Genomic DNA, 25,274 nt, shown 5'->3' on the forward strand with positions numbered 1-25,274 from the left:
AGGAAGAGGAAGAGGAGAGGAGAGGAGAGGAGAGGAGTCCGTGCTGCCGAAGAGCCGGAGGCGTCTGGGCAGCCCAGCCCCTGGGCAGAGCCAGGCTCAAGCGCGCGGGAAGGGGCTGCTGAGCCCAGGGGGAAAGCGAGGAGCAAGCGGTTTAGAAACCCGGACGCCTCGGAGCTGTGGCTTGTCGCTCTCGACGTTTGGCTGAAGACCTCGCAGTCTCTTTGCCCCGGGGACGTCTGGCGGCTCTCTGAGGGCGGGAGCCCTCGGGCCACGGTCCCGCGGGGGACTTGGAAGGGAGGTGGGCGCGCGGCCGCCTGGGGGTCTCGGCCCCGGCCGCGGCCCTCTGCCACGCAGAGCGCAGCTCATGGCAGGGCTCCCTGCGCCGAGCGTTGGGTCTCGTTTTTGCTGCACTTCAAAAGATTTTTCTCTGTCTCTGGGGTGAAATCTCCCTTCTTTGAAGAATTTTTTCGCCCCGCTCTCCCTACTTTCATAACGTTTCCATCCAGCCAAAGGCCCTTAAGCAATTTGTATTCAATTAACATTGCTACTTAATCACCAGTTAGTTGCATAATTCAGCGCAGCTTTGCCACATCACTTTGGGGAGCCGGGACCTGCCAAAGCATTCGCTCGGATGTGCAGGACGCCGGGCCCGCGGGGCCCGCCGGCTCGGGGGATCGCAGCGGGCTTTTGTTCTCGCTTGTTAATCATTGTTTTGCTTCTGGTAACTAAATTTTGTTGCTTTGTGGTGTCGAGTGGCAATTCTCATTTCACAGCTTTGCAGAGTTTATGGGAATTTAAGGCCTGGATGCAAATGAACTTCATTAACATGCTTAATTATCTTATAAACCTCATATCCATCTGTCCTGCATATGCTTTGTTGTCGAAGCTTTAAGACAAGCAACCACGTTAAGCTTGGCATGATGCGTCGGAGAGCAGGAGTCCTTGGCGACAGCCAGGTTTTGCACGCGGAGGTACCTATTTTTAATATACGGCGGTTTACTCCGGAAAGCTGGGCTCGCCGGGGACGGCAGGGAGGCCCCGGCTGCTCCCGCGCCAGCGCTTGCCGCCGGTCCTGGCGGCGTGGGAGATCCCCGTGCCCTCCCTGGCGAAGGGGAGCCCCAGCCCGGGCCGAGGAGGAGGAGGGCAAACCCAGGCTGCTGTTAAAACAGCGAAACGCTGGAGGGAAAATACCAAAACTCGCAGCCCGGTTTTCCACGCGGCGCCCCGTAAGCCCACGTCCCCACGCTGCGCCAGGCTGCTGGCTACGAGCCGGGCACCTGCCTCGCCGGAGAGCCCGAGCGGGCGGCGGGATGAAGCAGAGCCTCGGCAGGGGCCGACCCGCTGCCCGGTCAGGGGACCGCGCAAGCCGCCACGATGGCCGCGGAGGAGAGGGCCTGGGGGCAGAGCGCAAGTGCCGGCGGGGACCGCGGCCCGTTAGCTGCGGTATCGCGCCCCGAAAGGCTCCCGTGCAGCATGCAGGAGCTGGCCGGTGCTCTGCTGGCACCGAAACCCCGGGGTGGAGAAAGGTTTGGGGCTTTCAGGGCCCGCCCAGGAGGGACCGGCGCTCTCAGAGCAAAATTCACCTGGTCAAAGAAGGGAGCCAGAGCCCGCGGGAAGGCAACACGGTGCTGCAAAACTGCCCGTTTCTGGAAGGAGCTGGACGAGGTAGAGGAAGCTGGTGCTGAGCCCTGGGAGTCCCGTGCAGCCCCGCAGCCCAAGCAGCTGCGTTTTGGCGCGAGAACGCCGTTAGGACTGAAACATCATCTTCCAAAGGCCACCTCCAAACCGAGAGATTGGAAAAAAACATGAGAACACGTGGCAGGACAACTCAGTCTTAGGAATGATTAGCTAAAAGCAAAAAAAAAAAAAAAAAAAAAAAATAGAAATTTTTCCGATATGTCAAATCTGGACAGACGCCGGCAAGAGTCTCTTGGGCTGGCAGCTGGCTCATGCGCGAGAGGACGGGGCTGGGATGAGAGTGCCGAAACTTCCCCTGCAGGAGTTTGCCATAAAGAAGCTCTGGGCAGGTCCCCAGGAGGAACCTGTCTTGAGGGCACCGCGCTGAAGGACCCATCCCCAGCTGATGCACCTCCAAACAAGTTTGGTTTTTTCGTAGTGACAGATAAAATGCAGAGGACGTGGGGCGTTGCCGTCAGGGTCACCGCCGAGCTTCGAGGCTGCGCTCAGCTCAGGGCCCCTCATCCCTCGCCCGCAGGACGCACTCTGCCGTCTCCTGCCCCAGGAGCAGGGAGCGCAGGGGAAGCCGAAAGCTCTGACGGCTCAAAGGTTTGCACCGTTTTTGGAATAAAGCTGGGCGTATTCTGCGTGTTTTTAAAGACGCTGCCATGGCGATGCCCCGTGTCCGTAACTGCGACGAAAGGCAGCGTGAGGACTTCACGCTCCCTGCGGTACTGGGTGCTTCATCCCGCGGAGCTCCTGCTGCCACGCAAACCCACGTGTTCTCCCTAAAACATCCCTGGGTTTCTGGCAATGGGAAGAGTAAGGCTCAAGGCAGAGATATCACAGCATCCAGGAGCCTGATGCGACAGCCTCCAAGCTAAAGCTCCGGAGACAGAAATCTGCACCAGCCTTTTTGGGAAGCCAGAGCGCCGGAGCCCTCCCTGACGGCCGGCTCCTCTCCCGCGCCGGGAACGCTGCCCAGCGCCCCCGCAAGCCAACGCGGCCGCGCTCGTGAGCAGTGGCTGGGCTCGGGCAGGCAGAGACCTCGCGACCGGCATTTGCTCATTTGCTCAACTGCTGCAAGTTGTTAAATCGTTCAGGCGAAAGGCTTTGCCAAACCAGAGCTGTGCGAGACTGTGGCCTCCGCATCGCCGCCTGAGCGGGGCAACTGCGCCAACAGCACCCGAGCCCCACGGCCGATTCGCCCCACTCCCAGCGGCATGTTTCCTCCTCTCTGCAAGATGCTCCCTCGCTCCTGCCATCGCCTCCCTGCCGGCACGTGCCCGCACCCGTGTCGGCCGTGGGCAGCGAGGGGCCGTACGCGTGGAGAGGGCTCCGGCTGAGGCCGAGGGAAGGGTGCTGGCAGGAGGTGCAGGGTGCTGCCTTGCCTCCTGGAGGCTGCAGTGGGGATGGAGGGCCTGGGTGCTTCAGTTCTGCTGGGGAGCTGCATCTCGGTATAGGGTACGGGAACAAGTCATTATCCTGAATATTGGCATATTACAAGATAATTCAAATATACCCCTAAATCCTGCCTGTTTGCAGCCCAAGAGCTCAAACTTGCATCTGTTGCTAGTGCGCAATGCGTGGGAAAGATGCACTACAGTCCCAGCGTTGCATGCCACGAGGGGAATTGCAGAGGATGCTTTTAGCCTCAGTTAATTTTAATTCACCATAAATGATAGTTTTGTTCAAAAATACCATGAAAAACATAAGCCTTTACTTACAGGTTGTTTTGCAAATCCATAGAAGCAGCAGTTTAGCTGCTGGATAAGAGTGTGTGCAAAGCCCACGTTTGCACCGCGGCCCCAGGAGGGTTTTCCAGGCTGGAGCAGGAAGACGATGTGTAACAAGTGGCTCGGGCGGAGAGGGCAAGGCAGCCAGCATGGCTCAGAGAGGTCAAGCTGGAGACACCATGATCGGCGCACACCAAATGAACGTGGGCACCGCGTGCAAGGAGCCTCGCTGGCCAGCTTCACTTCTTCGAAAGGAAAAGCATAGCACGAGCAGGAGTCTGTACAAATCATTAGCTCCTATGTACAATCGTGTCATGCCAGGAGTGCCTCCACCAGCGGCTCGTCACCATACGTGGGATAACCCACCACAGCGTTGCTCTGCACCCCTCGCTCTGCTCTCGCCTCGGTAAAAGCATGGCTGCTGTTTTGCACCGAATCGCTGCTCACTGGGGAGCATGTTTGAACTGAAACATTTTCCCTGGCCTGGAAGGGACCGAGGAGTCGGCTCATGGGGAGCCCGGAGCCGGAAAGCCCTTGGGATGGATGTCGTGTGGTCGCAGCCGTAAGCCCATGTTTTGGGGCGCTGGGAGCAGCAACGCATAGCAAAGCCCTGACGTAAGAGCTTGGTCCCTTCTTTCACTCCTCCTAACTTGCTTCATGGGAAAGACGTGTTGTTCCCGCAGGGGCTCAGATAACGCCCAGTCCCAGGAACCCCTCCGCCTGCTCCCTCTTCGCGTCCAGCCTTCCTGGTCTAGCGCCAACGTCCCTATTGAATTACCGCTCCAGCTACCGTCTTCCCCTCCACGACTGCCGGACGCTAAGTTTGAGAGAGAGGAGGTTGAAACCGTTATGGCAACTGGAGCTCTGACAAATTTTAAGCTTTAGCGATGGATGGTGACGCTGCTGCATATGCCAGGTTCTGCTCGAAACCAGGATGCTGGGTGAGCAATGCCGCCCTGCACCGCGGTGACGGTGATGCTGCTCCGGCAGCCGGAGCAGCTGAGGAAGTGTTTTGCACAGTGCACGGAGCCCCTGGCAAAGCCCACAAGCACCCTGCCGGCGTCCGGGTCACTCCTGTGCTGGGCATCCGGGAGACTGTGGCTCATCCCCACATCCCATTCATGTCCGAAGGGGGGACCCAGGTCACCAGCAGGAGCAGGGGGAAATGCATGGTTTTGGCACTGGTTGGTGGCTTTAGACGGTGGGGGTTTGCAGGCCCTCTGCAGCACCGCGTGAAATACGGCCACACGTGCACAGTCCTAGGGTTCCTCCACGGGTGCTCCAAAATGGTTTCCAGCCCCGGGAGACCCTAGGTCTCAGCTGACGGCACGTTCACAGGTGCTGGTGCCACCATGTGATGCCAGCTGCATCCATGCAGCTACCACGGGCTGCCAGTGGGCCAGGACGGGAGCCCAGGGCCACTGTTGTGGGTGTTTGCTACAGGCCACACGATCAGGAGGAAGAAGTCGATGAGGCCTTTTACAAACAGCTGAAAGTAGCCTCACGATCACAGGCCCTGGTTCTCTTCGGGGACTTGAACCACTCTGATACCTGCTGGACGAAGAACACAGCAAGGCTCAAGTAATCCAGGAGGTTCCTGGAGAGCATTGATGATAACTTTCTGACACAGGAGATGGAGAAGCCGATGAGGAGAGGTGTGCTGCTAGACCTTGTACTAGCAAGCAAAGAAGGTCTAGTTGGAGATGGGAAGGTTGGGGGCAGCCTTGGCTGCAGTGACCATGAGATGGTGGAGTTCAGGATCCTACGAGGAGGGAGCAGGGCAATAAGTAGGATCACAACCCAGGACTTCAGGAGAGCTAACTTTGGCCTCTTCAGGGACCTTCTTGGAAGAATCCCATGGGATCAGGCCCTAGAAGGAAGAGAGGTCCAAGAGGACTGGTTAATAGTCAAAGATCACCTCCTCCAGGCTCAAGAGCAGTGCATCCCAATGAGCAAGAAGTCAAGCAAAGTGGGCAGGAGACCTGCATGGATGAGCAAGGAACTCCTGGCAAAACTCCAACAGAAGAAGGAAGTCTACAGAATGTGGAAAAGGGGGCAGGCCACTTGGGAGGAATATAGGGCTATTGTCAGAGTCTGCAGGGATGCAACAAGGAAGACTAAGGCCCATTTGGAATTACCTCTGGCAAGGGATGTCAAAGACAACAAGAAGGGGTTCTTCAAATACAGCATTAACAAAAGGAAGACTAGGGAAAATGTGAGCCCACTGCTGAATGGGGCAGGAACCCTGACGACAGAGGATGCAGAAAAGGCAGAGATACTGAATGCCTTCTTTGCTTCAGTCTTTACTGCTAAAACTAGCCCTCAGGAATCCCAGGCCCTGGAGGCCAGGGAGAAAGTCTGGAGAAAGGAAAACTCTCCCTTGATTGAGGAGGATCAGGTTAGAGATTATTTAAGCAAACTTGACACCCACAAGTCCATGGGCCCTGATGGGATGCACCCACGAGTGCTGAGGGAGCTGGCTGATGGCATTGCTAGGCCACTCTCGATCATCTTTGAAAGGTCATGGCAATCAGGAGAGGTGCCTGAGGACTGGAAGAAAGCAAATGTCACTCTAGTCTTCAAAAAGGGCAAGAAAGAGGAGCCAGGAAACTACAGGCCAGTCAGCCTCACCTCCATCCTTGGAAAAATGATGGAACAGCTCATCCTGGAGGCTCTCTCTAAGCATGTGGAGGACAAGAAGGTGATCAGGAGTAGTCAGCATGGATTCACCAAAGGGAAATCATGCTTGACCAACGTGATAGCCTTCTATGATGGGACGACTGGCTGGGTAGCTGAGGGGAGAGCAGTGGATGTGGTCTACCTGGACTTCAGCAAGGTTTTTGACACAGTCTCCCATCACATCCTCATAGGTAAACTCAGGAAGTGTGGGCTGGATGAGTGGCCAGTGAGGTGGATTGAGAACTGGCTAGATGGCAGAGCTCCGAGGGTTGTGATCAGCGGCGCAGAGTCTAGTTGGAGACATGTAGCTAGCAGTGTCCCCCAGGGGTCAGTACTGGGTCTAGTCTTGTTCAATGTATTCCTCAGTGACCTGGAGGAAGGCACAGAGTGCACCCTCAGCAAGATTGCTGATGATACAAAACTGGGAGGAGTGGCTGACACACCAGAAGGCTGGGCTGCCATTGAGAGGGACCTGGACAGGCTGGAGAGCTGGGCGGAGAGGAACCTCCTGAAGTTCAACAAAGGCAAGGGCAGGGCCCTGCACCTGGGGAGGAATAACCCCAGGCAACAGGACAGGCTGGGGGCTGACCTGCTGGAAAGCAGCTCTGCAGAGAAGGACCTGGGAGTCCTGGTGGACAAGTTAAGCATGAGGCAGAAGTGTGCCCTTGTGGCCAAGAAGGCCAATGGTCTCCTGGGGTGCATTAGGCAGAGCATTGCCAGCAGGTCGAGGGAGGTGATGCTGCCCCTCTACTCAGTCCTGGTGAGGCCACACCTGGAGTACCGTGTCCAGTTCTGGGCTCCCCAGTACAAGAGAGACATGGCACTCCTGGAGAGAGTCCAGCGGAGGGCTACAAAGATGATTAAGCGACTGGAGCATCTCTCCTATGAGGAAAGGCTGAGGGAGCTGGGACTCTTCAGCCTGGAGAAGAGAAGGTTCAGGAGGGATCTGACGACTGCGTATAAATATCTGAAGGGACAGTGTCATGAGGTTGGGGCCAGACTCTTCTCAGACGTGCTCAGCAATAGGACAAGAGGCAATGGGCACAAACTGAACCACAGGAAGTTCTATCTGAACACGAGTAAAAACTTTTTTCCTGTGAGGGCGACAGAGCACTAGAACAGGTTGCCCAGAGAGGTTGTGGAGTCTCCTTCCTTGGAGCTATTCAAAAGCTGTCTGGACACGATCCTGGGCAATGTGCTCAAGGGGACCTTGCATGAGCAGGGAGGTTGGACTAGATGATCTCCAGAGGTCCCTTCCAGCCTCAACCTTTCTGTGATTCTGTGATTTTCTGGTAAGGTATTTCTAGGAAAGCAAAGGGACCCCAGCATGATTTTGTTCCTGGGGAGAGCAGGAGCCCTGCAGTGCTTCCCCTCGCCCCTGCAGGCAGCCCAGGACAGGGTGGCCCTGGGGACACAAGGACGATGGGGACAGGCCTGGGCCTGTGATGGTGCAAGGCCTGGCATGTCCTGGCCTTTACTTCCCCCTAGTGCCATCCACACAGCACGTTGCTCTGGCAGTGGTGTCCGGCAGCACAGCAAATCCGCCACGGGAAGGAAAAAAAAAAAGCTGCAGTGGGGTAATCAGCCATGGGAGCACAGGGCAGCAAGCGCGGCAAATGGCCGGGCCATGTTTGGCACGCTCCCCAGCAGCAGCATCGCAGGACAGGAGCCACGGCAGGCACTCCCAGCACCTGGAGGGCAGATGGTGGCATTGAGAGCGATGGGTCTGCACAGCCCAAAAGCTGGGTTCAAGCAAGCACCAGAGCAGGGCCCTTGGGTAGCCCAGCAACTACAAGGTGGCACCAAGCATCCTTGGGTGCTCATTGCTACAGGAGCGATGGGGAGGAGAGGAAGCTGGTGAAAAGCACAGTGATGAAGACACGGAAGGGAGCCGAAGCAGAAGTGATGTTTCCGAGGCTGAAAGGCTGCTGAAATGCAGTGCTGAGGAGCAGCAGGGATGCCTCTAGCTGAGCCAGGCGTCTCGGCCCCCGCTGCGAGCCCTGGTGGGTCATGGGGAGCATGTTGTCCTGGGCCTCTCTGCGCGGGAGACCAAGGCTTGTGGGCATGGGCCCTGCTTGGCGCTGAGCCCAGCTCAACCTCAGTGCAACCCTGCATGCATTGAGCGATGCCCGGTCTCAGCAGGGAGCTGCACAGCTCCTGCCTTTCCCAGGGCAAATGAACCATGTAGGTGCCCGCATATCCCTTCGCATCCCACTGGAGGAGCCCACCTGCACCCAGCTCCTGGGGCCTCGGCAGTGCCAGGAATTCATGCTTGGAGCCGAATTCCCCAAGCCCTAGAGAGAGAGCATAGAAAACAGCCCCAGTGCAGAGGGTCGGCATTCATGAGCATGCAGGGAGTGGTGGGGAGGGAGCCGAAGCACCAACCTGTGTCAATTTAACACGTTTCTGTTTGGTATTAGGGGTTTTTAGCTGCTCCGTTCCCAGCTCGGCCGCCTGCCAGCCCCACTCCGCTCCTGGGTACTGTCCCGTGGCACATAAGCAGCCCCAGGGAGTTTCTCAGCCGGGAAACAGCCCAAAGAAGGCTTTTGCTGCACTCTTCTGGCTTCGGAAACATTTTTCAACCAGATGAGTCCTCTTTTGCAAACCGTATTTAGTGGCGTCATGCACCCAAAGGGTTAATGGCAATTAAACCCCGTTCCATTTTAGCAGCCGGGAGCACTAACCCCCCCACCCAGGCGGACGCTGGCAGTCCCTGCACCGGGGTATTTATAGCACAGTGAACTTTGAGCGTGTCCAGCGAGCAGGCAAAACACGCCTTACGGACGTGGAGCGGGCCCTGGCCGAGCTCAGCGCTGCCGGGGGTCTCGGCCCCACTCTGCCCCTCGTTGGCTCTGCTCTCCCCCAGCTGACGTGCCGCAGCCCAGCCCCAGGGTCACGGCAGGGTGGCTGCAGCCATTTACCACCAGCAAGGCCACGTCCCAGCCCCTGCGCACCATGCTCCAGAGCAGGGTGCCCCACGGCCAGAGGACAGCAGGGCACAAGCGGGCCCCAGCCATGGGAACCAACCTCCTGGAAACACGCCTGGGCGAGCTGATGGCCCCGCAAGGACCCACCTGCAGCACGTGGTCTTGGCTGTCAGGCAGGTCGGAGGGTAGGGATAACGCCAAGGCGGAAATCACTGCTGAGCTCTCAGACGGGCAGCGCTGGGCATCCTGCACCTTCAAAGCCTGCTTTGCACGGCATGACACCCACCTTCACCCTTCTCCAGCCATGGCATTAGACAGCGAGCAGCATCCTCGCGAGCCAGCGCTCCCCTCTTCAGGGGGAGTCTGTGCTGTCAGCCGGACAGAGAGATTTTTCCCTTTTCCATTACAAGGTACAAGCAAAAGATCTCACCTTCTCATGCTGTTCCAGGCCAAATCCATTCCTGCCAGACAACTTGCCAACCAGGCCACCACGTCCTGGAGCAAAACAGAGAACCATCACATCTGGTTTCCAAACTCTGAAACTTGGCAGAGCAAGGGGGTAAGCACAGGAGGCAGACAATGGGAAGCCCTTGTATGTGCAAAGCCTTGAAAAAATAAAAACAAAAACAAAAAATCCCTGAGGTTTTGCAAATCTTTTACATTGTAAGCATGAGCAGACGTACTCGTAGGGTGACAGGCCCCATATTCAACACAGCAGTCCTGACAGTCAGTTTTGTCTATGCCAAGATGGTTTGCAGCAGAGTGGTGAAAGGCTGGAGCAACCACAGATGACCATGGCCATGGCCATGGCCATGGGGTGCTCCATGGAAGCCTCATGTCACGCATTGCCACTGTGTAGCGCCATTGAGTGCAGCTCCCCACCAAAGTGCCCTCCTTCAGCCGGAGGTTGTCCTGCCACTGGGGTCATCTGATGTCTGCAGCAAGGTCCACAGCCATCAGATGATCTGTGGGCATCCTGGTCTATGTGGACATTAGTGGTCTACACAGGACCACAAGTCTACGCAGGGCTTGTTAAGAGCAGGGGAGAGGAAGAGAAGTGATTCAAAGAGACTATGTCATCTGGAGCACACCCGAATGGATGTTTCAAAAGGGGCATTAATGTGAGAGGGCTGCTCAGGGGACATAAGCCTGGGAAAGTCAGGTCTAGCAATGTCCCCTTGCTAGACCTGAGACAACAGAGACAGCGCATGGGCTGGGAGCCAGCTGTAGGCACAAACCAGCTGAGCAGGAGCATTATGAGTCCAAAACAGCCTTCTTTCAAGGGAGGAGCTGCTGAAAGCGTGTAGCATTGTTTCTGAGAGTGGGCTGAGCTATTGATCCCTGCGCAGAGTGCCTGGGGACTGCTAGATGCCTCCAGAAGACCCTAGGCATGCTGGTCAGTGTTTTTGCAGCAGGAACATTTCTGAGGCCAAGATTTGGCTTGGAATGTTTTTTTAGCAAATAGAGAGAGAGAGCAAAATAGAAAGCACTTATCTGGCATGTCTCCATTCATGGTGGGCTTGTGCTTTGACTACTCCTGTGCAGTTCGGGTTCCCCGGCACAAAATAGATGTTTCTTTGTGTAGTAGGGCTGGAAGAGGTAGAAATGGGCAACATGGATGATCAAAGACGTTGAGTATCTTCTATACAAGGAACAACTAAACAGTCTGGGATTCTTCATCCAGGGCAGGAGATGACTGAAGGAAAGAAGACCAGAGGACTGGGAAAGTTAAATGGGGAATGAGTCTTGTTTCTCCTGACACAAGAGCCACAGGGCACCAAATGACCCTTCTTATACCCTTGAATTTTTGCCACCCAGTGACTGCTGAGCTTTAGCTCTCCTCACCCTCCATGCCGCAGCTCAGCCCCATGTGTGTGGTCCTGACAAACGCAGGGTCAGGGGCCATGGGGAGCTACCACCCACAGCACGCAGGGAAGGCTGGACAAAGGCTACACAAATTTTACTGCACAGAGTGTGGAGAGGGGGTTGCTGGTAGGTCTTTTCCCCACTTTAGACAAATTTGGGTGAATTTTCACAAGGACATTGGGTGACGGACCATTGACACAAGGATCATCTCCAACCCCATCTTCTGGGGCGAGCAGCTGAATGTACAGAAGTCGTTACTGGAAATCTACCAACGGTGCATATAGATTGTTTTTTTTTTCTCTCTCTCAAAGCAACTGAAATGTTTTGGCTGAAATTTAATTTTTTTCTTGTGAGATTTCGCTGTGATGCTGGCCCCTCGAGATAACATTTCATCTGAAGTAGTTAATGTTTGACAGTGTTATAAGCAAATGAAAACTGGGTCTTATAAAGGGAAGCGTCTGGATATCTTCATAATGGAGTATTAGCCTCATTTATAATTACAGGTATATACAGTTTTGTACAATTACGCATCTTGGCTAACTCTAACGGCAACTGCCCAAGATTGTATCTTTTTCCTGAAAGTGCAGGCAATTTATTTGGGGGAAAACTAATTTTATCCTCATAGGACAATAAATTATGCTGCTGTTACCCTCTGAGATGCTTCAAAGATGCTTTTACAGCCTCATCCCACCCCAGGACCATGAAATGGCCTTTCGCATGAGCAAGCAAAGGAGCAAGCACTGACAGGTAAGTGAAGGAATGACAGGAATGGTTTCAGTCTTAGAGATTTCTGCATGAAGTAGGGGATAAAAGCATGTCTTCAAAATAATTGAGCGAAGATACCGTTCATTACATAAAGTTGATAGGCTGATTTACGTTTTTATAAGAAAGAAAAAGCATTTTGTGGGTGACGTAGTACCTTCTGCTGAGAATGTCAGCGTGAGGTAAGTGGGCTTCGACTGACATGGGAAAAGTTTTCCCACAAGGACTGAATTTTTATCAGAGAGCTTAGTCTGAGAAGAAAGCATTTTTAAAATACAATTTTTGTCTCCATAAAAAGTTTGTTTTGATAGCACAATATGCGTTTACTGCAAGAACGTTGATTCTCACCTTTGCTTGCAAACTACCGTTGCTTCATCCGAGTTTGGTGGAGAGTGGCTAGCAAGAAAATTGGGCTGTCTGTGTTTCATAGATGTAGTGTTTGGTCACAATTCTGCAGGAGGAAGGTCTGATGTGCTTTTTAGGAAATTGAGGGTTTTTCAGGAGACATCAGAGCATGCTGTGGCTTAGCGACACTTTAATTTCATTCACGATGAGCGGCCTGGTGGGGGGTTTTATCCTGGTTTCAGGTTGGTGGCCTTTGGAGATTTGCTATGCCATGCTTCAGATCCACGGCTGTCTGGCATAACAGTTCAGGTTGTTCAAAAGCGGTGATTAGCATAAATGAAAGAGTGGGTGAAATGTTCATTATATTGCCTACTGTCATGTTTGTGTACCAGATTTTGGTGCCATCTGTCATTCCTGTTTTCCCGTCGTTGCCAAAAGTTGTCATTCTGAATGGAGGGTGGAGACATATTTTCAAAAGATAACATAAGATAATTTTAGGCACTTTAGGACTCATAGGTTCTGTGCTGCTGTGCTGCGTTTCAACAGTTCCCATGGACTTCAGCTTTGTGAGTCTCTGATTATTTCTGGGCAGTGATTTAGTTAATGTAGTTTTTAAAGTCACTGGTTGCAGAGTCATGCAAGAATCTCAGCTCTCAACATTAGAAAAGTATATTTCTAGCTCTAGTAATTGCAAAAAAAAAGCTTGAAAATAAAATACATGTCTTCCTTATTGCTCAAAAAACTCCAGAGAATAAAGAAGGGGGTATATAGTGACATTGCACAGTTAGAAGCCAGCCTCCTGACTAGAAATTTGACTGAAGGCAGTAACAGTTCTGCTATAATAGACTACAATGTCCCCAGACTATTTCCAGAGACAAATGTCCCAGGGATGGGAAGATGGACAAATTCAACCTTGAAATAAGCTGCAGCTCCCTCACAGTGAGGGTAACTACATACTGCGACAATTCGCCAGGGGAGCGGTGCGCTCACCGGGGCTTGGAGCCTTTAAAGCAAAATGGACTCATTTTAAACCACGTTTTAATTCAGCTTCAGGGAAGAATGAATGCAGCAGCCTGCGGGCAGGGAGGTGGAGCTGTGAGCCCCCTCTGGACATGGAGACTCCATGCCTGAGACTCCCTTGGCTCAGCCTCGGTTTTCAAGGGCCAGGGAGAGGAGAGGGGCCCTCAGATTGGCCTTGGTGGGCCGACAGCACCTGGGGCGTGGGGTGAGGGTGTGAAGAGGTGTGTGTGGTGCGAGCCTGTGGCAAGCTAAACAGGCTCCTGGGAGCCAGGCCATGGGGGCAGTGCAAGCCCTTGGAGGGCGACCCACCTCCAGGCTGGCTGCTCAGCCTCTGAGGTGGGTGTCCCACCTCCACGATGGGTGATCAGACTCTGAGGTGGGTGATCCATCTCCTGGGGGAGGGGGGGACAATCAGCCTCCAGAATGCGCAACCCACCTCCAGGGTGGGTGGTCAGCCTCCAGGTCAGGCCACCCACATCCTGGCTAGGCAATCAGCCTCCACCATGGACAATCAGCCTCCAACATGGGCAGTCAGCCTCTGGGGTGGGTGATCCACCTCCAGGATAGGCGATCCACATATGGGGTGGGTGACCCACCTCCTGGGTTAGCCATCAGCCTCTGGGGTGCATGACCCACCCCCAGGGTTGGCGAAGAGCCTCTGGGGTCGGCAACCCCCTCCACTCATTTAGCCAGGATTGTTGTGAGCCAAACTGATCACCCAGTTTGGGACAGGACTTCAGTTTTCCCTGTGCCAGCCAGGAAGGGAGAGGGGCTCTGGGCTCATCTGCCTGCCTTTGGGCTTGGGGTGCTGATCTTGTGCTGAGGGTGTCTAAACCTTCCCTGACAGTGCTGGGGCTGCACTGGCACCTCATCTCTTCTCATCTCTGCCCTGGACACACAGCAACTTTGCTCTCCTGAGGACTGCAGGGATTAATCTGACCCACATTGTAAAGCTGTGCTCAAGTGAAATGCAATATCCTGTGATGTACAGAAAGACAGAGGAGATGATCTAACGGTCTCAGCTGGACTTAAACTCCAGGAAAACACAAAACTAGATCATTTTAAAGGCCTAACTCGTGATTTTTTGATGGTTCAGACATGGTCAGCCAATGATTGAAATTCATAACCACAGGTACAACAATATCCCAGTGTTGTGGCCGGAACGCACAGCTAGAAGAGCGGTATAGAGGGCTATTGCTTGCACAAGGAGAGGTGGGGAAAGGGCAGCAGGGCTGTCTTTGCTCTGGAAGAGACAGAGACTTTTGAGCATCTCTGAAGATCGGTGGGGGGAGAGCAGGGCTGTGTCATGACAGGGGCCGTCTATAGTCCACTGGAGGAGCCCTGGGAGGCTGGGTTCTGGTGTCTGGTGTGTTAAGGGGCTGTCTGAAAAATTGGACAATGAGCAATTGCTTTCCAGGACATGGAGGAGCCAGGAAACATCTCAGGAGAGCAAACACAGAAAAAGGGCCTGAAGCAATAGGAGCTAGTCAGAAAAATTTTGAATAATGTGATTTAAGAAATAGCTGTTAAATTATTTCAAACCAACCTAGCTTCCTTCCCGAGCTGGCAGCGGAGCTGGGAGGAGCAGTAGGTGGGCCATACTCTGACTTTATAAGGGTCTTCAACACAATTCCCCATCCCTGTGCTATAAAGAACAGAACAAATAGGCATCAGCTTAAATCCCTGTGAAACAAAGGTGCATAACGGTTTGAAAGGAACAGCTGGATATGTGGTTAATACTGGCTATGGCAATGAGTGGAGATTTTAAGTTGGACCCTGAATCTCAGGCCTGAATCTGTTTTAATTAATAACTTATTAATTAGTCAGCTTGTAAATGAATAATTTGCTTGATGGAGTGGATAGGCCTGAGAAGGCATGGCTGCTACTGTTTGGTGGAGCCACAGCAGTGGGCAGGCGCTGAACCTCAAATGACCAGGGTGCCCTGAGGCTCTCCCATGGGGAGGCTCAGGAGAGAGGAGCCACACAAGGCCAGATACGGCTCAGCCCCCAGTTCCAGCAGGCCCTCGCAGGGGAGATGGTGTCCCGGTGGATGAGGGCTGGGCCAGGGCATTGAGGAGCCTTTCCACCTGCAGAGAGAGTTCAGGCCTATGTCTCCATCACAGGCCCAAAGGGGCCCAGAAATTGGTGTCTGGGCTGCGCCACAGAGAACTCTGGACCAGCCGCTGAAGCTAAAAAAGGGTACGTGAAGCATCATGTTGTGAGCAAGTGAAAACCACAACCTCCCTCTGTGACTCCCTCTTTGCTGGATGCTTCTTAGAAGCTTTTAAGCAACTCTGTGGTGGGTTGGCACTCTCGGTTGTAGCTACCACCCCACCTTGATCTTGCATATCTGGTGCCTTCCCAAGGCCTTCCCACCTCGTTGCACTTCTTCCCTGCGGCTCTGCTCTCCTGTGGCAAGCTGGGGGCACAGGGCTGAACTTACTTTAATGACTGATCTCATGCTAGCTACAGAACATTTGGTGATATTTTAGGCTATAAACTCTTCCTGGCAGTCTCCAGCCATGCAAAATCCTGTATTTTATGAGGTCCTCAGTTACTTTTGTAATATGGATTTGAGATAACAGTTTTAGCCTGTTTAAACACTTTACTACTGTAAATTGGCTTTCCCAGCTTGAATTCTTCCATGTTTGCTCTCTTCTAGAACGTGATTTTACAAAGCTCACAAGCAACTTCCACCTTAGCATTTCAGGACGCTGTGAGTATTTCTGAAAACCAATGTAAGAATGTTCAGTCTTTTATTTCACGAGTGTATTCAAACCAGCCCAGGAAAACTGCCCTAACTTTCAAGGCAAGTGACCAAGTGCCTTCTTGTAGAGGAGAGTGTGAAAGGCAGCTAAGAAGCCTTTAAATGAATGGGGAGATGATGTGGGCTTGGGCCACGGTGGGTGGAGCTGACCTGATGGAGGGGCCAAAATGTTGGCTCACAGACTGATTTATTAGATGTGATTGTGGTGTGACTGGGTATGATGGAGCTGAGGGACAGAGCAGAAGTGTGGTGGTTTGTTGAGCACTGCTCCAGGATCACAAGGAAGAGAAGCTCCAGGCTGGGCAGCCTGGTGCTGTTCTGGCCCCACTGCCCTGCTAAGTGCAAGACTGGGGGAAGTTTTAATGGCTTACATGGGATAAATGGAAAAACAGGAGAAAGGGAGTTTGTCTTATTAATCCCTAATTAGGATGATCTAAGACCGAAATATAGAGTGCTTACCGTGTGGCCCTGCACACTGGACAGCCAGCCTGCTGAACTCAGTGTTGGAGGAAGTAATCAGGGTGCATAAGGTGGATAGGTTGGTTGGAAAAGCGAGTCCTGTTATAATTGGAGACAATGTTGCAACAGCAAAAATTGTAGTGTCACAAATCAGAGGACAAGATGCCACAAAGACTTACAGTGTGCAAATTCTTGCAAGAATGGGATATGAGTAATATGCATAACAAAAACAATACAGCCTCATGCTTCAAGGAATGCAGCAATAATCTGAGAGAATTGGTGGAGATTTCTCTCCCGGTCCAGCAGACAAGGTGTTTGGCTGTGAGGAATTTCAAACGTGCAGATTATTGTGTCCAATCAAGGACACAAAATCCAAACAAATTAAAATGCATCTGGACTAATGTGCAGTGATGGGCATGTATGTTAAAAGGGCTTCCTGACCTTTACAGGGATTGTTTTATATCCTGGAGCATGACATTTTATTACTCTTGTCTTATGCATAATTTATCATACAAAAATATTATTTTGGCTATAAAATCATTTGACTTCTTTTTAAGCCCAGCAATGGTATTTAACTTTCTGATCCTTTTTAAAACTAATTTCCACAGGCAAATTACATGCTGTGCCAAGAATTTCCTTTGGCTTTAAATTTTCCTGCCATTAATGTCATAGTATGGAACATCACAGCTGAGAGGGCGATCACTTTTTGATAACCTTGAAAACAACAGAGTAGCGCACCTCAGCAGAGTTGCTCTCACACAGGTTTTTTAGTGGAAATTATCCCAGTTTGTCCTGTACCAATTACAAGCGCCACAACAGTCAGCTTTGCTGCCCTGCTCTGATCCCCTTAACCTAAGCTAGGACCAATAATGACAACAATTATTTCTGTTTTTGCCCGAGCCCATTATTTGGGCACTGTGCAAATACATGGTGGAAGGAGATTTCTGCTAAAAGTTTTAAGTTAAAGCCCTGACTCTGTGTTCAGGAGAAATTCTGGACTAAATCAGCAGAAAGAGTTCAGGTTCGGCTCTGCCACACTCAACACTAAACACCAAGGAGATTCCAGGCATGATTTAGGCAGTCAAATTTCTAGTCAGAAGGAGGGAAGTGAGACACATCTGAGTGGGATGCGCCAGACCTTATCGAGGAAGCTCACTAAAGAGAACCACAGAGGTAAAGGAATAGTAGGTTGCTTGAATTGGTTGTTGTCATATCAAAAAAAAAAAAAGAATGCAGTTTGAATCAAACTGAAATGAAAAATTCAGTGAGGGGAGGGTTAGTGAAATGATACATTTTGGGTGATTTGTCCTTTCTTACTCCTTTTGTTTCCCCTGTTTTGGAGCTAAAGACTATTTGCAAAACACTGCTCATGCAGCGCAAAGATAAAATGTTTTCTTTATCAATTAATGGATCAGAAGGTTTCAGTGCTTTCAAAATTCCAAAAGCTGAAACTCCCAGAGTTTTGTGAATATGCATTGAATACCTGAATATGCAAAAGAGTTGTCCACCTGTAGAAAACTGCAGTTTTCAGTGAACATGTTATGGGCTAGAAAAAAAAAAAAATTAACTCTTCTAGACTCCTGAAAATGCTGAAAGGGAGAGGAGTTCGGTCTCATTTCTTCTGGGAAATCCAGTTTCTTACTCCGGACCGGAGGGAGGTGTCTCCTCTGCTCAAGATCCACCACTGCTACACTCTCCTGATGTCCAGCCCTGCACCACAGCCCACCTGGTTTGGGCCTACATCTTTTGAATCTGAGAGACCTGGGCAGGAGGGCCCTCAAGAGGCCACCATGTTCATCCACTGCTGCAGGATTGGACCCGGACTTTGATCTTTCCTGATGGCTGCTTGGCCAACGTGGTGATGGGGCCGCTCGGCTCATTGGGGTGTCCTTCGCACAGTGTAGGGTGGGCTGCGAGAGCAGCTCTCCCACTTCAGACCAGACTCCTGTCCTCTCTCCCCTGTGGAAGTTGTTCATTTTTGTCTAAAATAGGGAAATAACCCGTGGGCTAAAGGAAGACCAAGACTGGTTGAATAAACAGGTGGTTAATATATTCTCCTTGTCGACCCAGCTCAGTGGGCTCCCTGTCCTAATGAATATTGAAGAATCTTATACAAATTGGAACAGGTTCAGCAGGACAGTTTTTCCAGAGACCCAGGCCAGAAAGGCTTCCTGATCACCACTGTGGGCCCTTCCTTCTGCAGTGGGAGAGCACAGCCTGTGGCCTTGCTCGAAGGCCCAAGGTGGGATGAGCCCATTCCTCTTCAGGGTGCACTGTGGGAGGTGCAGGCCAGGGAGCTCTCCAAGAAGGGCACTTGTGGGGGGACCCACAGGCCTGCAGGGTGGAGAGAGAGAGGCTCCTGAAAAGTTGCTTGGCCTTGGGTGCTGTGGACGTTCCGTGTGCCACAAGCTAGAGGTGTCTGAATGTGTCCAGCCACACCATGGTCACCAGGCATTTCCATCACTGGTAGTGTACGCCACATGGACCAAACAGAAATCAGAGGAACTAACTGGAACTGAAGAGCAAAGACGTTAGAAACAACACCACAGCTGTGACACTCTAGAAGCGCAAGAGGGAAGAGGAAGGGAGCGAAGCAGAGTTTGGCTCTATGTCTGCACACAGTGATGCCTGAACAAGGACGGGACAGCCTCGTTTATGGCAGCTACCTCTGAGGCACTGCGGGGGCTCAGTTGTTCTCAGAGAACCCACGCAGAGTTAACTCTTAGACCCTAACACAGATGATGAAGCACCTGCATGCCACCTAAAAATATTTCACGGAGGTGGCATGAACAGAAGAGCTCAGGGTTGCTCAAAGGTGACTCTGAGGGTCCAATAGATTCTCTGACAAAAGATAAAGCTTGTGATAAGGTTTGTGGACTTGAATCCAGAGCCAAAAGCTTATGGGTTAGTGGGTAAGCGAGGATTAACCTTTGACAAGGCCAACAGAGTTTTCTGGGAATGGAAGTCACTGGCTCAGAATGAAGTTCCTGGAGATAACCAAGATAACCTCTTGCACTAAAGCCATGATCAACACCAAGAGTTCCTCCAGAGAAGAAGGCTGAGGCAGAGGGACAGGCAGGGCTCAGTGAAGCAAGAACAACAGCAGACCCTACTATTGCGGCTACCTCCATCAGCCAGAACAATACCCAGGGCATGGGGAAAACACAGTCAGTGTGCCCATGGCCTTGTTCTGCAAAGGCTTAGCAAAATTTTGTGCACCGGTGACTAGCTGAATGATACTGAGACTATAAGCTCAGGCAGGGTTTTCATGGGAACATCAGATGTTGCCGCAGCAGAAAATAAGGCCTGTCAGCTAGAATGCAAGGAGGGCATTTCCAAGTGTCATCCTGGGCACTTATGTGGAAGTCCCTGCATTGCTGTGAACTCTGCTACCAATAAAAGAAAAGCTACGTGGAGAGCAAGAAAAACAGCTGAACTATTGGATTTGCAATAATCAATTTATTTCCACAAAAGAAACATGCAAACTAAGTGGGTTAATAAGAGTTTGGATTACATCATGGAAAGGAGCGATGCTTCGTGCGGAGCCCTTGATCTCTTCTCCCCGACGCCCTCATGGACAGAATAGAGGACAAAAACGGGTGAAGAGGAAGCTGAAGACATCTTCCAAGGGACAGGGAATCACCTAATCCCCCACCTGGGGGTAGAGTTTAGAGGAGATGCTAATATGTCATTGCTCTGAGTTTCACGGAGCGAATAGAAGGAAAAACGGACTGAGGTACCAGCTAGCCCTAGTGCGAAGGATGCGGTCTTTCACTGAGATATAGATTCAAGCAAGAGCTGAATTCTGCAGTGAACTTAGGAGAAGGAAGCACGAGCTGTGCTAGACACCAGAGCTCAGTGTGTTAATTTAGACTGTCAGTCCACCGATTCAGGATTAAGCTAACATGCCAGGCTGTGACCTGCAACACCTGAAGAGTTTGCAAACACTTCCTCCTCCTGACTGTGTAATGAGGAGGGCTAAGTCTCAAACAGAGGGACATGGCAGAGAGTCAGGAGCTGGAAACCCCATAAATCTTCCCAGCATACCTAGGGGCACCCTGACTTTCCATGTGCTCAGAGAAGGGAACTTTCACCGTATCCTGCAGGCAAAAAAAAGTTTCATGTCTTTATTTTGGCCCATGTTGGCTGAAACCACCCATAAACCACTAATTGCAATTGCAAAGAGGGAGCTGGCAGACATGGGACTTGCTGAGATTATGCAGATTACTATTTTATTGATAGAAATATGATTTTCAAACTGACTGTGAAGCTAGGTGAGAGCTGGTGGCAGATGGACAAAACTTTTTTGTAGCTGAGCCCAGAGATGGACATTTTTTTGTCTCAGTTTGATTTAAAAGAACAACAAAGAACTATTGTCTCTCAGATAAAATGCAAACTCCGATTTCTAGAGCAACAACTCAGGATGAGAACTTAAAGACGGATTTATATAGATTTTACTAGCAGTTTTTCAGGCATGGCAAAATTACAGGCCAGCTGCAGCAAAAGGGCTTCACATTTGCAGCATAAGAAAAACGGACCTCTTGGAGTGATGGATTTGATTAGGATGACAATTGAAGACTACATGTTTTTCCTGAACTGTTATTCTCACTTCTGTGAGATAACCTTACTTGTTAAATGGAGGATTTCTGGGCATCAGAGTTATACTTGTAGAAAGGATGGTCATGATAGACAGTGGGCAGGGGTTTAGCAGCTCACAGAAACGTCCATCTTTGCATAGGTAGCACCTAGTCCCCACTAGACCCTATTCAACAGGGTCTTAAAATAATAAATGGTCTTGAAATAATAATTACTCACTGAAAAGGAAAGTGGAATCAAGCTCATGCTTGACAGCATTAAATTACAAGGATGGCACCTACAAAATACAGCCAGCCACTTGCAGATATTTTGTTCTGCAGAAAATCAAGCGATAGGCTGCTTGGGATGTTAGGCGCTGTAGCCCAAGGAACTACGGGTTTGCAAAAGTGCACAGACACAAAGCTAAACACAAAACAGCAGCATGACTGTGGTCCCAGGGGTTACTACCACTTCCTGAACACAAGAAGAATTCACACATACATTGAAAATCAGAAGCCAGAAACAACAGTTATGTCACATAAAGTTGCTCCACAGTCCCATGAGTGCAGGGTGTGTCTAACCAGACATACTTGGAAGAAGAATAGGCAGCACCTTCTCCAGCAACCAGGAGGAGAGAAGATAACGGACACCAGGCTTGTCTTTTTGCCTGGGACAGCTTAATTTCGCAGCAAAACCAGCAGGTTAGGCAACCAAACTCTGGGACATAACGTTGCCAGGAAAAATGGCAGTTCCCAGTGAGAACTGTTCTGATGATGCCATGGTGACCTGCAAGTTACAGTGCAGAGCTCCTCAGAAGTTGTTCAAACACTGTTAATTGTTTGGCTGTGAGGATCTGAGGTCGCACGCTACAGAAATGATACTTCCATGCTTTGGCTGGGGAAGGAAGATAGGCTCTTGGGAGCTGTATCTTTAAGAAGCTTAATTCTGGAGACAGGGAGTCTGGAAATGGGCTGCAGCAGTGCAGGTTTTATTATGCAATTTCTCTTGGACGTAATATAACCCCCGAATAAAGGGGTTATCCATTAAGCACCTGCATTCACAGTGACTCCTGAGCACCACAGATAAAGTCCCCAGGAATCCATGCACGTGCTTAAATTGTCAGCTCGGGGGAGAGGGGGAGCTGTGCTTTTATGCACAAGGTACGGTGGGGGCCAGGACTGGGAATCCGGGGCACAAGTTTGCAGGACTGGGGTTCATCTGCTTGCTGTGTAATATCTCCCAGACAGTCTCCTTCCTTCTCACAAAATCATCCTATTCCAGTTGTAGCTCACTGTGCTTGGCATTACGGTGAGGCCACCTGAGTCTTGCAGGACTGACACAAACAAAGGGCTATGGTATCCTGAGCACTGCAGTACTATTAAGCCTTTTGGGCAAGTAAGGGTCAAGGTCTTCCCCCCGCTCCTGCCAATATCCCCATGCTGTTCTGATCCCATGGCAGGGGGATGACTAGGGCCATCCTAAGGGGACATCATGCCATGGAGAAGCTGCAATACGCAGTAGCATTAGGATTTCCTCTTCCTCTCCTGCTGCCCTGGTGTGCAGGGTTCCTTCCCTCCAAACCACCTCCTTCCTCTCCCCCTCTGGTTTCCGGGACTCGCAGCTCCCCTCTGATTTTACCTACGTGGCAAGTCTCATTTGGCCTGGCACTTTGCTGTAAAGATAGAAGAGCTCTTCCAGCTAGAGGGAGAGGAAGAGTGGCCTACTTCCATCTGCTCCCCATCCCCATTCCCAACACTGAGCATGCAGCATTGTTCTGGCAGGGCAGAGGCACACCAGGGCCAGGCAGGGCCAAGCAGGCTGGTACACAAGCTACCGTGACAGGTTCAGTGGCGGTGTCATGGTCCTCTTGCTTGCTAGTTGTGTGATCAGAACTGCAATACTGGTGGAACTTCAGCATATGGTCTATCAAACATCTTCCTGGAGCTAAGTGGTAGCTGTGGGACCACTTAGGTTCTGTTCCTGGCAGGAGATCCCCATCCTGACTCCATGCCAGAGCTCTAGTGTCATCGCAGCAGCACAGAAGGGGGTCATAAGGGAAGCGAAAGGCTACGGGCATCTGCTGATGCCAGCCACTCCAGCAAATCCTTTATTTTCAAGACCATACACGATGTAACGGGCAAGGTAAGAGCATAAAGTTATCCAAAAGCTACGGTTCAAAACTCGCTGACTGACCTTCTTGAAAAATGCAAGTAGCAGGTAGCAAAGGGCACTGCTGTCCTCTGTTGTGGCTGACAGACGAGCTGACCTGATTTCCGTTTCTCCACGTGCAGCAGAAACACATCTTCCCTCAGCCTAAACTGGGGCAAACACCTTGTATTACAATGAGAAGCTGTTGCAGATCCTCACTTCTGTGTTTTAGATGCCCTACCCATGTGAGAGAAACAGTGCCCCTCTATCATTGCATTGCCCTCATTTTTAAAATACACATTTTACTGCTCCCAGTCTTGAAACATCTCAAGCAGTAGATAAGACCTGAAGCCAAGGGGTTAGTGGCCTGTCACACTACTGCAGAGAAGGCTCATAAACATCTGTAGCAATGGTGTTTAAGCAGCTGGAGCCTCACCTAACCGATATGGACTTCCCACCCAAATGAGCTCCAGCTGCAGGTACCCGTTCAGAACTGGGACTCGTACCTGGAGCTGAAGCCCTGCCTCACACTGGACTACCCTAAAACGTACAAGAACTCTCTGCTTTTTAAGGAGACGTCCGAAAGGCAGACATAACCAGAGAGCCCCCGCACTTGTTTAAGAAATGAGTAATAGACTGATAGAAACAGAGCTGGTTACTGCCAGGCCTCTACAAGAGCAGGCGCCATGTAAATAAATATAGAATTTGCAAGTAAACGTAACGAAATGCATGTAAATATAGAAGTAAATGTAATGAGTATGAGGTAGCAGTAAACAAAAGACAAGGCTTTCTGTTTGCAAAAGAAGGTGTCATTATAGATCTCCTTTCAAAAAATAAAAGATTGCTGTTTAATCCATCTCAGCTTATGGACTTTATGCACACACCGCAGGATCGCCTCAGCTCCTTTCTCCCGCCTGTCCTCCAGTTAGGACTGCTCTTAAGGGATATGTCGACATACAGCAATAAGCGATGAAAACAGCCCTGAGCAACTAGTTTGGGTACGAGACGCTTTGCTGCTATGGCACGTCGCCTGGGCTTATAGAACGACCTTCTTCTCAGGTTAGGAACCAGTACGGAAACCAACTGAAGTACACGAGCTCCAGCCTTACAAACCTGTTTCAGCCAGGGAGGTTTGTCTAGTCAGAGCGGAGGCACGGCTGGAAGCAAGCGGTCGGAGCGGGTGCCCGGCGCCCCGAGCCCACCGGCCGTTAGGTTGGGTCCTGGTGCCTGAGCTGAGCTAGCAGCGACCGGGTCCGGCCGTGGGCGTCCCCGTGGGCCGGCGCGCGGCCCCTGCCCTCGCGTACGGCTGCGGGGCGGTGGCGGACGCCCTCAGCAGCAGCGAGGGGCCTAAGGGCGCGCGCAGCGGGGGGAAGCCCTTCGGGCGGGCTGCGAGGCAGCTCGGGGGCTCGGCGGGGATAACCGGGCAGGCGTTTCGGCAGGGCGCGCGGCCCCGAGCCACGCGGGCCGGGGCGGGCTGAGAGGCGGCAGGCGCGGGCAGAGCCAGGAGCAGGGGGCGAAGGCAGGAGCCCGCTGGCAGCGAGGCCACACGCGACAGGAGCGGGCGGAGGGCGTCTGGGCGCTCAGCGAGCCAGCGCGGGGGGCGACGGGCAGCCAGGGGCAGGGGGGACAGGCCGGCATCGCCTGAAGGCCCCTCTCGTCCCCGTCCCCGCCTGAACCCAGCGCTGGCCGCCTGGGCAAGGGGGCCCGGGCCTCAGCCGCGGCCGAGGGGCAGCTGCGGGGCGCTGAGAGGCGACAGCGACGGGGGGGGGCGGGAGGACGGGGAGGGGGGCGGGGGCCCCGCCGGGCCTCGCGCGGGCCGTTCCCCCCCCCACCCCCCAACCCTGGGCAACGCGCCGCGGAGCAACTGAGGACGAGCTCGGCTCTTTCCGGCGCCGCTCGCGCCTTTCCGGCGGCGGCGGGGGCGGGGGGCGGGGCCCGTGCGCGGTGACGCAGGGCGCAGGCCCCGCCCCGGTCCCGCCCCCATGGTCTCTGGAAAAGAGAAGAGAAAAAAAAACTTTTTTTTTTAATTGAGGAATCAACAGCCGCCATCTTGTCGCGGAGCCGGAGCGCGGCGCGAGCGGAGCGGGGCCGGGCCGGGCCGGGCCGGGGCAGCGGGGCCGCCCGCCGGGGCACGGGCAGCCGCGCGGAGCGCCGCCGACGGGCACAGGGGCTCGGGGCAGCGGGGCAGCGCCGGCCGGGGCCAGCCGGGCGCCGCCGCCGGGACCGGGACCGGGAGCCGCGGCGGCCGCCGCCGCGCCGCCCTCATTGTTTTGGGGCTTTATTTTTTCGGCCCCCGTTGGCCGCGGCTCGCCG

At 52.5% G+C, this 25,274-nt stretch overlaps 1 long non-coding RNA gene across 4 annotated transcripts; it reads right to left on the reverse strand.

Annotated features, from left to right (window-relative positions):
• On the reverse strand, positions 1–24,869 carry LOC104143884 (uncharacterized). Of its 4 annotated transcripts, none has more exons than XR_011134632.1 (5): positions 24,075–24,675; positions 23,007–23,131; positions 9,450–10,609; positions 3,405–4,964; positions 1–1,778 (listed from the first exon to the last, which is right to left on the reverse strand). It is a non-coding gene; the product is annotated as an uncharacterized lncRNA (long non-coding RNA). The 4 variants fall into 4 exon arrangements; XR_011134631.1 differs by having other exon boundaries at positions 1–975; positions 1,584–4,964; XR_693994.2 differs by having other exon boundaries at positions 1–4,964; positions 23,007–23,126; positions 24,075–24,869.
• Between the last annotated feature and the right edge of the window lie 405 nt (positions 24,870–25,274).

The sequence above is a fragment of the Struthio camelus genome, chromosome 15, assembly GCF_040807025.1.
Source record: "Struthio camelus isolate bStrCam1 chromosome 15, bStrCam1.hap1, whole genome shotgun sequence".
NCBI lineage: Eukaryota > Metazoa > Chordata > Aves > Struthioniformes > Struthionidae > Struthio > Struthio camelus.